Raw genomic sequence first — 17,954 nt, 5'->3', positions numbered from 1 at the left:
TTAGAAATACATTTTAGCTCTTCAAAAGCTAGTGTTGATCGTTGCCTTACATTGCTTTTGTGTGAAAGCTACTTCAGTGAAAATGACACTCTTGGGCTCCTTTGTACAATTTCTTTTCCCCTTCCTAAACAGATCCGGAGATGACTTTGTTTAAAAAATAAACAACTTGGGATTAGAATGTAGCTATCCTTCCAGATGCCAGATGCCATTTTACTATTTGTCTTCCTAAAAATGTTGAATGGATCAAGGTCTTTGATTCTAATCTCTTTTAGAAACCCATATGAATAAAGGTGGTTATTTGAAAATAATTATTTTAAAACTAATATCTTACTATTTAAAATATTACACTAAGTATACAGCATGACTTCCAAAGGAAAGCATCTAGAACCTTGTTTTATCCCTTAAGTGCCTATCCTATATAACACTTATGCTTTTTAAAGTCGTGGCTTTAAATTTTAGTACAAATAATGCACGTACAATCTAAGCAAATCAAATATTTTCCTATACATTGTATTTATATGTGCCTTACATGGTGCTTTTACCACTATATTTAAAAGGATTTTACAAGGCACTTTCAACGCTTTCCAAATTTGGCTTCACCTGATAACAATTTTTACTATTCTCCTCTAATAATATTATACATATAACAAATTAATAATCACATGTAGTTTATCTTATAACATATAAAATTATTAATAAAATACTATTAAATGAATTAGTATAAGAAATGACTATCAAAGAATATAAAATATATGGGTATATATTTTTATAGTTATGAAGATATACTCTATTTACACATGCTTTTATCGTGGTTCTTTTGATACTGAATTTTAACAAAAATATGGAAAATTAAAGTTTTGAGAAGGAAATGCTTAAAATGTGTAGGATCACTGAGTACAATGTAAAAATAAACAACAGGTTTAATATTTTAATAGTGAGAAACATGTTTTTTGCTCAAAATGTTTTTAACATACAATTAAAATATGAAGGTTATAATCTGATTTTTAAAAATTGTTCAAAGGAAACTTGTATGCTCTTATTATTATTGTATTAGAAAATCCATCAGTTTATATTTATGTACGAATATAAACATTCTTAAAAGTGTTACAAATTTTGAATTACATTGTAAATTATAAGGAATTTTGAAATTTTGAAAATGTCAGTATAGCTCTGAATATCAGTAAAGTTCTGTTTATAATAACTTTCAATAATCCCTAGTCTAATTTTTTATTTAAATGTATCAACATACTCTTGAACAAATTTTATTTTTAACTTCTTATTTTGTGGATGTTGTAAAACAGTGAGAAATTATGGATAGGAAAGTACTTCTAGGAAAACAACTATGTAGTATCTGTTGAAAAGCATGTCTCAAAATTACTTATCTGTTGGAGACACCTTAAATTTAGAATATTTTCAATTTGACTAGAAACAGCCTGTGTTGATGGGGATGTGGTAAAAAGGAACTCCCATTCACTGCAGTGGAAATATTGTCTTTTTTACCTCCTTTGAAGAATAATATGTAGATTTCTCAAACAAGAATAGAACTTCCAGGTGATGCAGTGATTTTACTGCTCGGTATCAAACCCCAAGATTTAAAATCATTCAAAAAAGTATATGCACATCTTTGTTCATTGCATCACTTAATGTAGTTGCTAAGATATGAAATTTTCCCAGTTGTCCACAACAGATGGATGAGCGAATAATGAAGGTGGACACAATGGAATACTATGTAGTCACAGGAATTGTGGAATCATGCAATTTTCTACAGCTAAGCTGTAATTTAAGGATATCATGTTAAGGGAAGTCAGAAGGACAAATACTGAATGTTCTCACTTATGTGATTTACAGAATACCATGGCAAATGAAAGGAATATTTTAAAGGAGAGAAAACTCTTGACCCTAGGTTACAGCAATAAAAAAAGGCCAGGAATAGAAAAGAAAGTAGGAAAAGAAAGTAGAAGCTGTCTGGCAGTAGTATTGGGGAAGGGACCTTGGACAAATCTGTGGTTGATAGAGGAGGTTTATGTGTGTATCTAAACATCTATAAGCAACACTACTGTAAACATGGGACCCAAACTACAAAAATTAAACTTTTAAAATGTGTCTGTTAAGGAGGTAGATTGGGAGGTGGGAAGGGAATACTGATGAAGGGAAGTTGACACTGGGGTGGAAAGACTGGAGTTCTAATGTGGTGTGCCTGAAACTATTATGGATAGCGTCGCAAATCACAGTGCCTAAATTAACAAAAAATTAAAATATAATTTTCAGTATTTTGTGCCTATAAAACTATCGGCACACATGGAATCCCTTGAGAAAGATGAAGCCTAGTATGCATAAGGACAAACTGCTTCCTGCCAGCTTTCAAGAACTGTATCTAGCTCTGTATACTTCACTCATGAAAGTGTCTTTTTCTCTTTTTTCCATGCCTACACTCAACACTCTTCCTTTTCCTACATTACACTTCATTCCCTTACCAGTAAAAGATTACCTGGCCTAATTCAAAATAATCATCCTCACAAAATCTACCAATCCCCACTTTCCCCTGTGAGACGAAATCATTGCAGTTCACTGTAACTTTGTGACATTTTAAGTGACGTAAGTCAGAGGGAAGAGAGCAAATACTAGACCCATTTGTGGTATAAAGAGTAATATGACAAGGGAAAAAAGGTATTAAATGTGGAAAAATCCTTAGGCCTGAATAGAGAAAGATGAAAAGGGAAAAGGAAGAGGGAGATGGTGGGTAGAAGATAGAGGTAGAGAAGGAGGAGGTGAACACAAGTATGATAAGGTAACAAAGGGATTGTTCAAGGATCTTAGAACTTTTTTGGTGTCGGGATGAGGTAACTATACACTATTTTCATGGCCTTTAGAATTTTTGTATTTTATGTTTTCAATAACAGATGTCCACTTCTTGTCAAAACTTTTCTCTGCTTCTATTGATATTATTATATGATTTTTATCTTTCCTTTCAACTTTTGTGATATATTATCTTAATTGAATTGTGTATATTAAAACTAGCATCCCTGAAATAAGTCCCATTAGGACACGGCATTTGAAGCATTTAATGTATTGCTGAATCCCGTTTGCTAAGATTTTGTTTAGAAGGCATCTTTAAGGATGAAACAGCACTGACCAAGCAAGTGGAAACAAACATAAACAAATGGGACTACATTAAACTGAGAAGCTTCAGCACCTCAAAAGATACAGTTGACTGAAATACAGAGAGAGTCCACTGAATGGGAAAAATTATTTACTCAATACCCATCAGATAAGGGGTTAATATCCAGAATATATGACATTAGTAAAACTGTACAATTATAAAACCTCCAATCCCATCCAAAAAATGAGGAGAAGAAATGAACTTCCTCAAAAAAGAAATACAAACAACAAAAAGGCACATGAAAAAATGCTCTACATCACTAATCATCAGGGAGATGCAAATCAAAACAGCAATGAGATATCATCTTACACCACAGAGACTGGCACACATCAAAAAAGAACAAGAACAATCAATGCTGGTGCAGATGTGGTGAGAAAGAGACTCTTCATTTTTGGTGGTAATGCTGACTGATCCAGCCTTTCTGGAAACCAATATGGGTATTCCTCAAAAAACTTGAAACAGAGCTTCTATATGATCTAGCAATAACACTTCTGGGAATATATTCCAGGGATGCAAAAAAGCAGAGTAGAAAGGACATCTGTATCTGTATGTTCATTGCAGCACTATTCACAATTGCCAGAATTTGAAAACAACCCAAATACCCAAGAACAGACGACTGGTTAAATAAATTTTGGCACATCTACACAATAGAATATTATACAGCTGTTAGGAAAGATTAAGTCATGAAATTTACTTAAAAGTATATGGACATGCTGAGTGAAATGAGTCAGAAAGAGAGGGACAGACATAGAATGATTATTCGTTTGTGGAATATAAAATAACAATATGAGACTTACACCCAAGGACAGTAGAGACAAGGACCAGGAAGAATGCTTCATGGTTAGAAGCCTGATTCATGACCTAGGAGAGAAGGCAGCTGGGATAGAGAAGGGGCCACTTAGTCAATGATGGCTGGAGGAATTTCTCAGGATGGGAGTTGTGTCCTGATAATTGATAAAGGACCAAACATGATGGCCTCCCAGTAACTGTATTACAAACCATGATGCCCAAAGTAGAGAGAGAGTAAGAAGGAAATTGCCTGCCACATAGGTAGGGAGTGGAGAGGTGGGGGTGACGGGAGGAGTACTAGGGATATTGGTGATATTGGTGGTGGAAAATATGCACTGGTGGAAGGATGAGTGTTCCATCAATTGTATGACTGAAACTCAATCATGAAAATGTTGTAACTGTACCTCATGGTGATTCAATTTAAAAAAAGACTTTGTTTAGGACCTTTTCATATATGTTCATCATTACATCTTTGTATATATATTTTTCTCCTTTATATATATTTTTAATTTTTATTTTTCTGCTGTGACTAAATTGAACCTAGTGCCTACCATTGAGCTACAGCAAGACAGGTGCTCACCACTGAGCCACAACTCTGTTCCATGTAGGTTTATTTTTTAATTTCTTCATCCAATGCTTTTGGTACCAAGGTAATTTTGGTCTCATAGAAAGTTTGTAAAACAATTCACCATTTTTGCAGTTTTAGAAAAGCTTTAGCAAGATGGGTAATAAATTCAAAGTTGAAACTATATTATAAAGCCACAGTGATCTAAACAACACGATAGTAGAATAAAGATAGACTCTCTGACCAATGAGTCAGAATAGAACATTCAAGGAACTACCCCCACATATATGGTCAGCTAATTTTTGACAAAGGAACATTAAATGAAATAATTACAGCCTCACAAATGGGCTGGAAAAAATAGATAACTATGTGTAAAAATTAAAATTGGATCTGTATCTCACACCTTACACAAAAGTCAATTCAAAATGAGCCTTGAGATTTAACCAAAATGTATCAAATGCACTGAGGAAAATATAGGCTCCAAGATCTGGACCTCAAAGGCGTTTCATTGCATCGTTACCATTGATAAAGATGACAGAATCAAAAATAAGCAAATGGGACTACATCAAAATAAATTTTTCATGCAGAAGAAACACGGGCTAAGAATAAAAGACAACTAACTATATGGGTGAAAATATTTGCAGTCAACACATCAGATAAAGGGTTGATGTCTAGAGTATACACAGTATTCACAAAAATCAACAACAAAAAGCTCAAAATCCCATCAAAAATGGGGAGAAGAAATGAACAGGGACTTCTCGTAGGAAGACCAACAGATAGTCAATGGGCATGGGCACATGAGAAAATACTCACTTCACTTATTATTAGGGAAGTTCAAATCAAGACAACAATCTCACAGTGAGAATAGCACCTGTCAAAAACAATGGGAACAATTTGTGTTGGTGGGAATGTGGTGAAAAAGGAACTCTCATCCACTGCTTGCTGGTGGGAATTTTTTCTGGTTAAGTCCCTATGGAAAACAATATGCAGAATTCTCAGTAAACTTAAAATCAAGCTGCCGTATAACCCAGCAATTCCACTTTGTGTTATCTGCTTCCCAAGACAGAAAAACATTCAAAAAGATGTGTACATACAATTATTCATTGCAGCACTCAGTATAGTAACTAAGATTTGGAATCAACCTGGAAGTCCAGCAACAGGTTAATGGATCATGAAGATGTGGTATATATACCTGATGGAATACTATGCTTCTGTAAGAGATGATGAAATTAATGCAGTTTGCTGCAACATGGATGGAACTGGAAGATATTGTGTTAAATGAAGACAAAAGAAGGACAAACAGGAAAATGTTACTTATATGTGGTAGAGTAAAAGGATGAGGAAGGGCACTAGTTTAAAGGGGGAGTAAAGTAAAGTAAAGTAAAGTAAGGCCCTCCCGTTGATCATCGATTTGCTCGAGCGGGCCCAGTAACGTCTCCATTGGAGACTTTGTTGTTACTGTGTCTGGCATATCGAATACTCTCGGTAGCTTGCCAGACTCTCCGAGAGGGGCGGAGGAATCGAACTCGGGTCGGCCATGTTGGCTGCGTGCAAGGCAGACGCCCTACCCGCTGTGCTATCGCTCCAGTCCAAAGGGGGAGTGGTCAATCTATATCATCCTTGGCCCCAGAGTATAGGGAGAAGAGAAGAAATAGAAAAGAAGCAATGGGGAAAGGGGGCAAGGGGACGTATGCACATTGGTGTTAAGGAATGGTCCAGTCACGGTTCTCCCATTGTTCATAGATTTGCTCAAGCGGGCCCAGTAACGTCTCCATTGTGAGACTTGTTGTTACTGTGTTTGGCATATTGAGTATGTCACGGGTAGCTTGCCAGGCTGTGCCGTGCAGGCCAGATACTCTCGGTAGCTTGCCGGGCCCTCCGAGAGGGGCGGAGGAATCCAACTCGGGTCGGCCATGTTGGCTGCTTGTAAGGCAAATGCCCTACCGCTGTGCTATCACTCCAGCCCAGTGTTAAGGAATGATAGAGCTAAATATCCAAACCACAGAGCCAACGACACTGAAATCATGAGACTTAAACTTTAACAACCAAACTTAAACAAACACTGGTGTTGGAAAGTTGACTCTGGTGTGGGATCAGTAATGGAATATTGTATGTCAAAAACCTCAATTATGAATAACTTTGTAATTCACAGTGATTTATTGAAACATTTGGGGGAAAATTACATGAATTGAGGGACCAGGTCAGTGGTAGAGCCTAGGCCATACATAGCCCTGGCACCACTCTCCATAACAAAATTTCAGATTAAATTTTAAAATACTTTTTAAAAAGTACATAAAATGCAAATTTTAAAAAGAAAGGTCATAAGTTATCTCTGATAACTTATTTTATAGAGCACAATTTTAAATGCTATAGATTTGTATAGATTTTATAGAACTCAGTAGTGAAATGATCCAATCCTAGTCCTTTGTTTTAGGAAGAGTTTTACTTACTCTTTACATTTCTTTGCTTGTAATGGGTGGTTCTCTATTTTATCTTGATTCAGTCTAGATTGTATGATTCTGAGAAATTGTTAATTTCTTCTCTTTTCTCCAACTTGAGGGCAAAAGTTGTTCGTTGTGGTTTCTTTTGATCTACTGTAGGCTGCAATGTCATAATTTCTCCTTTTCAATTCTGAAAGGGTTTTCTCTTTTTCTTTGATGCCAGTTAAGATTTCGTCAAGCTTATTTTACTCTTTCAAAGAAGGAGTTAATGACTCTTCTGATTTTGTCTTTTTGAGTTCTATTTCATTCATTCATACTATAATTTTTATTATTTTCTTGCTTCTACTAAATTTGGTTTTTCTCTTTGAGTTCCTTAGGTATGAGGTAAGATTATTTTATTCCACACTTGTCTCCCGATGTAAAAACAATATTGGTATAAACATCGCTCTTAATACTGCTTGTGTTGTGCCCCTACATTCTGATGATTTACTTCATCATTCTTATTTATCTTCAGGAAGTGTTTTATTTTCTTTTTGATTTCTGTGTTGATCCAAGATTTACTCAGTGGCATATTGTTTTATGTTTGAATTTTTTCTAGCTTTATTTTTATGGTTGAATTCTAGTTTTATAGCATTGTTTTATGAAAAAATACCTGATAAGATTTCATTTTTATGACTTTACTGACACTTGCATTTCAGTATGTGATCCATTCTAGAGAATATTCTTCCTCTTAAAAGAATGGGGGGTGAACAGCTGTGGAAAGGAAGTCCATTTGGTCCAGTTCCTTATTTAAATATGTTGCTTCCTTCTTGATGTTCTGGGTAGTTGATCAGCCCATTAAGGAGAGTGGGATATTAAATTCCTGTGCTACTATTGTGTTGCTCTTGATGTCTCTCTATCCAGGTCTATTAAGAATTATTTTACATAGCTTTAAGTAGATAAAGGACCAAACATGATAATCTCTCAGTATCTCTATTGCAAACTATAATGCCCAAAAGTAGATAGAGTATGAAGGAAATTGTCTGCCAAGGAGGCAGGGAGAGGGTGGGAAAGGGGGAGTATATTGGGGACATTGATGGTGGAGAATGTGCATCAGTGAAGGTATGGGTGTTTCATCATTGTATGATTGTAACTCAAACATGAAAGCTCGTAACTGTATATCATGGTATGGTAATTCAATAAAATAAAAACATTTTTAAAAAAGAATTATTTCTTAAAATTAAATAAATAAAACACTTGATCACTTGACATCCTGTTACTCATCGATTTGCTCGAGCAGGAGCCAGTAAAGTCTCCATTCATCCCTGTCGCGTGCTAATGTAGCCCAATGGATTCTACTCATTCTAGGAATACGAACATCCTTAAACCAATAGTTCAGGGTCTTAACGAAGAAGTCTGACCATCTCATAGGTGGGTGGCCACACGATCTTTTGAAGTACCATGGAATCCAGTCAGTAATGGCTCTAGTCCAGCGGTCGTCTCCAAATCTCATTATGTGTCCAGCCCATCTGATTTTTGATGCCTTGGCAAACGAGACAGCATCCTTAATTCTTGACTGTCGATGGAGGTCAGAACTCTGGATTCTTTCTCTAATTTGAGTGAAACGTGGTACTCCAAGCATAGCTCTTTCAATTCCTCTTTGAGGGACACAAATAGCGTTCTCATCTTGTTTTCATAGGGTCTGGTCTCTGAGGCATATGTTAATGCAGGAAGAACAGTAGAATCTTAGAGATGTTCCCAGAGCCAGAGGTTCTTCATCCTCTTAGCTATTTCTCCCATACTCTTGAAGGTGTTCCAAGCCACTTTCTTCCTCCTTCATCCATGTGTTGATTGCTCGACCTAGGTACACGTGACTGTTGCATTCTGAGATGTTCGGTCCATTGAGAATGAATGGAACATCAGGAACAAGACCATTTCTCATAAACATTGTCTTTGTGAGATTCAGCTGTAGTCCGACCTTTCCATGCTCACGGTGAAAGTCGATCAGCATTTGTGCTGCTTGGCTGATGTTTGGTGTTATAAAAACAATGTCATCAGGGAAGCGGAGGTGGTGTAGTTGCCGACCATCTATCTTCACTCCCATTCCTTCCCATTCCAGTCATTGCATGATGTTCTCGAGGGTGGCACTGAAGAGTTTCGGTGAAATGGTATCATCCTGCTGAACCCCTCTCTTGATGTCAATGATCACCTCCCTGTAGAATGGTGAGATTCTGGTAATGAATCCGCAATATATCTCACGGAGGATCCTGATATACTGAATTTGAATGCACTTGTTTGGCGAGGGCCTTGATGACCGCTTCAGTCTCAACAGAATCAAAGGCCTTCTTTAAATCAATGAACGTTAGACAGAGCAGCATCTTTAACTCCCAAGAAACCGCAATGAGTTTGGTGATCATGTGGATATGGTCGATTGTGTTAAATCCTTTTCGGAAACCGGCTTGCTCACATGGGTGTCCTTCATCTAGTATTCTGCCAATCCCATTTCAGGATGACTCAAGTAAATAACTTGTAGATAACAGACAGGCAGATGAGGCAATAGTTGTCAATGTCGTGGATGTCTCCCTTCTTGTACAGTAGTACAGTCATGCTGGTTTTCCATTGGGATGAAACCTTGCATTCAGACAGGTAGAGTGTGAATTGCTGAGCCAGTGTATTGATGAGTACTGACAGCAGGTTCTTCAGGTGTTTGGGTCTGACCTTGTCTGGGCCAGACAAGGTGTATGTTCACTTCTTTTCCGATGAAGTGGCATATCGGATTTCGGAAGGGAGAATTTTGGGGAATGACATATCCATCCTGCGGAATTTGGTATGTGGGCAAGTGGAAGTGGCTATTGAAGAGATCCGAGTAGAAGTCATGGATAATATTCTCCATTGCCCTTCTGGAAGATGTGATAGATCCATCAGGACATCGGAGGGCAGTCATCTTGATCTTGTAGTTGGTGAAGGACAGGCCGGCATTGCAAATATTTTTCCCGGCTTCTGCTGCATCTGCCAGCACTGCTGCTCTTCTCTCTTTGAAGTCTTCCATTATTGCTTCTCTGCACTGCTTTCCAAGCTCGAAGATTTGCTTGTAGTTGCCTGAGGCTTGCACCAAGCCAGGTTGGTGAATGAGCTTGAAAGTTTTCAAAGACAGGCATCTTTTTGTGGTTATCTGTCTCTTGGCATTCTTCGCACAATCGTGGAGGTGCTGAACCAGTCAATCATATTCCTCGTCAATGTTGTCAATGACAGCATCTTCCCATGTTGCCACAATAGTGCCAAAGAGCTCCCACTTGGTGGTCATTCTGTGAGTTCTCTTCTTAAACTTAAACTTTGCAGCCCTTTCTCCCTGTCTGTGAAGTAGAATTTTGCACAAAGAAGATGGTGGTCCGATTCTGTTTGGAATTTTGGGACAACAGCGACATCGGTCAGGCAAAACTTTCGATTGAATATGATGTGGTCAATTTTATTGTGGAACCATCCACCGGGAGATTCCCATGTCCAACGTTTAGATTCGGCCTTCTGGAATTGTGAGTTACCATGGATGGTCTTGGTCGACATGATGATGGTGTTGGTCAACATGATGAACTTGGACAGTCTTTCACCCTGCTTGTTCAATTCTAGGCCATTGGTCCCAATGTGGAGTTCTTTGGCTGATCTTCTCAGTCGTATCTTAACACTAAAATCACCGACAATTATCTTGTAGCAGGTGTGGTCTCCTTTATAGAACTTCTCCAGCTTCATGGAGAACTTCTCAATTTCTCCATCATAATTAGATGTTGGTGCGTAGACAATAAAGATAGAAACTGCTGGCAGTAAGCCACATTTATTCAAGTGTAATCATCTAATTCGGATTGTTAGACATTTGAATGAATCAACGTTTATGGGCAAGTTCGTGTTGACAAGAACACCAACACCACTGACGCCTCTTTTGTCGCATGTTCTGAGGAAGAGTTCTTCCCCAGTGTCAAAAATGGCAAGTTGTGATTGATGCCTTCTCGTCTCAATCAGACCAATGATGTCGTACTTGATCTTTCACGCTTGCACCATCAGGTCCTCGATGGATTCATCTGATGCCAGAGTATGTGCATTGAAAGTATAGACCATCAAATAAATAAGGCCAAAAATAATAGGCTGACTAATTTAGTTTGACTTGAAGGAGTGCACTGAATAATCAGTAAATAAGATTTGACCATTTATTATCAACGTAAGTGATAAAAAATTAATCAACATTTATTAGGTATTATTTCATATAATTTTAGTATAGATTAATTTATGAGCTTCCAGTGACAATATGAATGTTTTTTCTTTGGTAAAAATCAATGATTGAAGATCTCATAAACTCAAGAACCTCTGAAACAGTCACATAAAAATCATTTCCAGCTGTGGCATTATCAACACCTGAAAGCTAATGGTAAAAAACTTAAAACTTGGGAGCATGGTGCCACCAACAGGTCAACCTGTACCTGCGGGGTGAGTGCATTAGCAGCCTGATGTTGCCTTCAGGCTTTCTGATACCCCAAAATTGCTGCTGTGCCTTTGACCAAACCCCAACAACTTAGGAACAAGTTTACCAAGAAACTAAACAGCCAAAATTTAGGTATGTGGAAGTTACAACCACAAACCACCTCTGGCTCAGCTCTACAAGCTCACTCAGAATTGGAATGGGCTACCGTCCCCACTTCCCAATACACAAGAAAACACTGGCAATTACTCCCATGAACCAATTACTCCAATTTCTCCAACACCACCCTGTAAGCTCTACTATTGGCCTTGCCTCAGAGACCCCTAAATAAATCTCGAAAGAGATCAAATGTCGCAGTTAAACTGAGGCCCATGTGTAGCTGAGCGTAGAGTAAATTGGAGGGGTTGGGTTGGCCTGTGCCTACCCAAGCAGAGTCCCTGGCAGTCACTTGCTTCCACAATCCAAAATTGCTGCCATACCCCAAGCCTGACTCCACCGTCTCAAGATGGACCTCACCAAAATATAATCTGCTGAAAATTTTGTAATGTGAATCTTGGCGTACCAACTGCCCTGACCCAGAGACAGAAAGACAAGTCCCAGAAGACACTACAGCACCGGAGATCTCTCTGGGCCCCATACCAAGCCAATAACCCCGGGTCACCCCAGCTGGAGCAGGTGCAGTCTCCCCACCTACTCCAGATGAAATCCTGGTGACCAAGAGCTTTCACAAGCAAGACCAGGTATGCGGGTTTAGGACAAAATCTCTGGGTCACATGGCAGCAGATGACCTGGGCTGTCCCTCCCCAGTCCCCGCCCGCCCAGAAGACTGGCTGTCATGCTCATATTTTGCCTCTAGACACCATCTTAGCTCACCAACAGCTCTGGTCCAGACACTCCCAGTTGAATCCCAAAATGGATTAGTGTCATACAGAGTTGTCTCTGGAACCCAACCATTTACAATCTAGAAATTTACATTTACAATCATGGCCTCGCAAGCTCTCATGATATTCGAAATGAGCTATGGAAAATATATTACCCCTGACAGGTAGGCTTAAATGATGGTGGGAAAATTCAACCAAAATTAATGCCCCAAGTTAGAGAGAGAGTATTGGGGAAATTGTCTGCCATAGAGGCAGAGTAAGGACTGCGATGTGTGTGTGTGTGGGGGGGGGCAGTTGATACTTGGGCCATTGGTAGTGAAAAATGTGCACTGGAGGGATGAGTGTTCCATCATTGTATGGCTGAATTTCAAACAGGAAGGCTTTGTAACGCTATCTCACGGTAATACAATAAAACAAAAAAGTAATGCCCAGTTCATGCCCAGTTCAATCAGCTTAATCAATGGCTGAACAAATAGCAGTACTTCTACATTATTAGAAGAAAAAACAAACAAAAAAACTTTAAAACTTAATTCTAAAAGCAGCCATATGTAAATAAATGAAAAATTACGCCTAAAAAATGCTTTGGAAACTGTAGAGGCCAGAAGATGTAGAAGAATATCTTTAAACTGCTAAAAGGAAAATATGAACCCAGAATCAATATCCATAAAAATGTCAAATCTAGAGGTCTAAGTCAACCATATTAAAAGTTATGTTAAATATAAATGAAACAAAACCCCAATTAAAAACAGATAAAGTTACTTTAAATAAATATTCAAGATAAGTTTAAGTGTTCTTAAATGATATATTTAAAATATGGAGACAGTTTTCAATAGGTCAAAAGGAAAAGGGGTTAATGGACATGTTATGCACTGCCAAGCAAAGTACAGTTGGAGGTAATATTAAACAAATAAAACTTCATAAGTAGAAATATCACCTGGAATCAAAGCCATTTAATTAAGAGAAATAGTCAATTCCTTATATACATATAACAATCCTGAATGTGCATGTATTTATTAAGAATGTTTCAAAATAAATCAAGGAAATATTGAGGAAACTTAAAGTAGAAATATAAAGTATAAAGATACATAATTATTCTTGGGAATTTCAATACTTCTTTCTTGAGAATATATTGAACAAGCAGACATAAAATCAACAAGAACATGGAAGAAAATCAATAATATGGAAGAATTGAACAGCGTTATCAACCAATTTGACCTAATTAACATTTATGGAAAATTCCATTCAACAACAGCTGAAACTACATAATTTTAAATTGTGTATAGAACACTTACATATGTAGACCACATTCTAGGCATAAAACAAGCAATTGAAAAGAATTGTAAAGAATATGTGAGCACAGTGAAGAATCACTGTATCACTGTCCTCCCGTTGTTCATCAATTTGCTCTAGCGGGCCCAGTTACGTCTTATTTTGAGACTTGTTGTTACTATGTTTGGCATATTGAATCCATCATGGGTAGCTTGCCAGGCTTTGTCGTGCGGGTGAGAAACTCTCGGTAGCTTGCCGGGCTCTCCATGGCTTGGCCGGGCTGGCTGTGCACAAGGCAAATGCCCTACCGCTGTGCTATCACTCCAGCCCAAAGAAGAATGTTTTTTTTAAATTATTTTTGGCTTTGGGGCCACAACCAGGGTTACTACTGATCTTGCACTTGGGAATTATTCCTGGAAGTACTCGGAGGACCATATGTAAACTAGAGATTGAATTCAGGTGGGCTGCATACAAGGCAGCCTGCTAGATTTTAATTTTAGCTCCAAAGAATGTTTTCTAACCACACTGAAAATAAAATCAATAATAGAAAGATATTAAAAATTTCACAAATACTTGGAAATTACATACTTCTGATAATGTAATTAAAGATTACTTAAGATATATTAGAAAATAGGTGAAACAGAATTATAAAGTTCCTTGCAAGATTATCCATGGAATTGACCATTTGAGGGACCTGAAGTTGAAAGCTTTATTTGGATAGAATAAAGGGAATAGATTACAGGGATGGGGTAAAAAGCTCAGATGAGGTCATGGAATTGATTGGGGTTGATTAGCAATGCACTAATGTAGACAGTATTTCCATTGCCTAATTAGCATCTAACTTGATTTAAGCTGGTAGATCCTTCATGGCACATCCTAATATAGATTCTGAACAAATTAAGTTTTTCTTGACTATTAATATAATGAAGTCAACTTTATACTTTTCTACACTGGCTTGGCTGCCAAATTATTTATTTGAGTGTATTGAAGAGTTCTTTCTTCAACCACTAGACTTTATATTCTAATGTCTTGTTTCTTTCTTTCAAAGTGTTTTCTACTCTGTTCCTAACCTTTCACTTTCTAAATCCTTGGTAATTTTTTCATCATGTCTAGTATTAGCTTCTGAACCTTTCATCCCAGAATATCAAAGCGATGACCAGAGTCATCAGTGTTTTAGGGCAGCAATAGCAGCATCACATTACCCATTGTTCTTCTACTTATGATAAATAAAGGAAAACTTCCATTCAAGATTGATTTCTAAAGTGGAAGCATATTCATTTCACACCTATATCAATATGTGCAGTTTAGGTTGTTAATAAAATTTTTGGTACTAGAAATCACCAATTCCTTTTAATCTGTTAATATGTCAAAACAAAAAGGAATTTTTATAATTTTAAAATTAATCATTCATTGATTTTTTATTATGAAGAGTGAAAAGCTTGTGTTCAAAAATTTTTGGACTAAAAATAATATCAGAATTTTAGCATAGTTTGAAATTTACTTTCTATAGGCACAACATTTTTCAAGTAGAGGGACCATGTCAGTGTCATGGAGGAAAGGAGTTTTTCAAAGACAGAACTCTAAGTTTGAAAATTAGTGATTAATGGAGCATATCCAGTAGGTATTTTTCATACAACTTAGCATCATCATTATATAATGATGCTGCTTTGATATGAGATTAACTCAGACACATTATTTTTTATCCCAATATATTTAGATTATAGAACAATGGACAGAGCAGTTTTAATGAGGGGAAGATGTTAGGATAAAGAACATACAAAAAAGATAAAATTTTAATAAATAAAATGTATTCAGATATGGTGTTGTCTATCACAGATAAAGAGAAAATTATGAAGATGAAGAAATGATGCATTAAAAATCTTAATGTGGGAACAGGGTGCTACAGTTAAAATAAGTCTCTTAAATTTTTTTAACATAAAATTTATACTAAATGATATTTTTTAAAAATTCACATCACTGCCTCTCCTACCTCAATCTAAAACTACCTAAGTTTTACCCTGAGCTTCTATTTTTGAAAGCATATACTCATATTATTATTAGAAGGAAATAATCTCAGTGTTAGCAAAACCTTAACTTGAAAACTTTTCTCAGTATTTTCCCTGTATCATATCCCTCACATGATAAAGGAATTAGTTTTCAAACTATTTCTTCAAAATGAACTCAAGTTTAGGTATATATAAGAAGTAAGCTTCCCTTATATTTCCATGCAGATTTCCATTTTGTGCAGACATGGTCTGTGGATTTGTAACACTCCTGTCTGGTAGGAGAGAAGGACCTAATGTCTCATTTAGAGCTTTGGTAACTGAGAAACCTGAAGGATCAGTGCAAAGATCAGAGCCAGCAAGTTACACATCTTTGACCTAATGCCTCATCCACCATGGCTTTCCCCCTAATATTTAATTAATTAAAAATCAGTCTAGGTTCTCTTCAGATTGAGCCTAGAAAGAAAAAAAAAGTCACAGACCCACACAAGCTGGGATTCATAGAAAGAAAATACGAGAGGACACTCTCATAACTTTATGGAGAATTTTAGACCTCTGTGTACCTTAACTGAGCATGAACCTGCTTCAGTTATTGCCACCAGCCCCCATCTTTATCAGGCATCTGTCCTTTCACAGTCTATACTTCATTCTCTGCTACACGTTGAAGATGACTTCTTTGCTACAACAAATCTGCTTCCTGGAAGTCTCTAAGTTTGTCATTACCTGAAATAATTATGCTATTTCAGCACAGTAAATGTGTTGATAGACATATCATAGATTATAAACACATCTATTGAAATGCTAACCATGGTTGCAAAGCAGATTATCTTATTTAAAGACACTGGTTTAAAATTTAGACATTTAATTTAATTATCTTTTCCCAGAAGTATATAAGGAAATCAGAAACCTAGTGTGAATAACATTATCTTTACAGAAATGAAAACTTGCAAGAGCATTTTTTTGCTACAAACTCAATAATTTTAGTATAATCACTAACTATGTTTTTGTTTTACAAAACCAGTATGATTTGGAAAAAGAATAAAATTGCTTTTAAAGTACAAAAATAATTATGAACCACTTGAAACGTAATGTCTGTGTTTTATTTCTCATCAGAATTCATTAGTGTGTAACATCAATAATTTAGCCCATCATTTGCCAACACTGACTTGGCTCAGTAGTTCAATCATGTAACCCTGTAAACTCACTTTCCATTAAAATGAATGTTGCTGACAAAGGATAACTAAAGAGATACTTCATTTATTAACTAAAGAGGTACTTCATTTATCAACATTTTTAAATTAGGAGTTTGGGGCCATAGAAGCTTAGCTGGATGATTTATTTGAAGGATCTTTATATGAGACCTAAAGACTTGTTCCAAATCATATGATGTTACCCACAAAGATAATCGGATTTTATTTGTGTAACATATGACTCAGGGCTCTCTCTTCAGAGAAAGACATAGTTACCTGCAGAGAATAAAATGACCTACCAGGATGAAAGCCTGACTGTTTAGTGAAAAACTATGAAATATTCAATAATTTTCCTATCTGCTAATTTGCTTTATTTTGGGTATATTTTGTATAAGACCTGCAATATAGTAGTCAATAACCTAATAGCCTAATGCCCTTAAAATTGACTCAAAGGCATTAAGCAAATAGGCCAATATTAGTGATGAGTGCAAGGCTCTATTACAAATTGTACTTCAGTATATTCACATGTCTCATTACCTGTCCCTGACCTATATATCTTCAGATACAAATACCTGTTAGGTGGCCAATACACTTTCAAACAAGAGTTTCATTTTCCAGAGTGGATTCTACATACTGCTTAGGTTAACACTATACCATTTTGAATGTAAAAAAGCAAACAAACAGATAAACATAGGAAAACATCTGCAGTGCAGTGATCAAGGCTTGCATCAGACATCTTGCCAAGCCCTAATTTTCACCTCACAAGCCTTTAAACATAATTTCCAGTAGATGTGGCAAGACTGCGTTATCAGATTTTCCCTTGCTTCTTTTGTGATAAATTAAATGCATGTTTCTTATTAAAACCTTTTCTACAAAACTAGAAAATTTTCTGCATTTAGCCTCTAAAGGAAGTGCTGCCAGCTGGCATTTTTCCCTATTTGGGATCTAACGGTTCTCTGCCAGCTGATTCATTCATAACTCAAAATTCAGGTTTGATGCTAGATTATGAAATATTATCTTTACTATATAAACTCTTTTTCTTATCTCATCTATTCCCTCCACTCTGCATTTTACTCTTTGAAATATTTACCCCAACAATAACAATGATCCTATCAATTTTCTTATTCCCTCCTTTATCTTCTCTTTAGCACAGGAAATTTTGATATCTTTTCCATATGAAAAATAAGAAAAACAGGGTGGTGGAGTGACAGA

General features: G+C 36.6%; 1 protein-coding gene across 1 annotated transcript in view; it reads left to right on the top strand.

Annotated features, from left to right (window-relative positions):
• Nucleotides 1-17,954, top strand: part of CCDC178 (coiled-coil domain containing 178) — a 483,098-nt gene that overhangs the window by 333,197 nt on the left and 131,947 nt on the right. The window lies entirely within an intron of this gene.

Source organism: Sorex fumeus, unplaced genomic scaffold, assembly GCF_029834395.1.
Source record: "Sorex fumeus unplaced genomic scaffold, SorFum_2.1 ptg000128l, whole genome shotgun sequence".
NCBI classification, from domain to species: Eukaryota; Metazoa; Chordata; class Mammalia; order Eulipotyphla; family Soricidae; genus Sorex; species Sorex fumeus.
The sequence above is the reverse complement of the archived record's forward strand: the minus strand, read 5'-3'. Positions and strand labels throughout refer to the sequence as shown.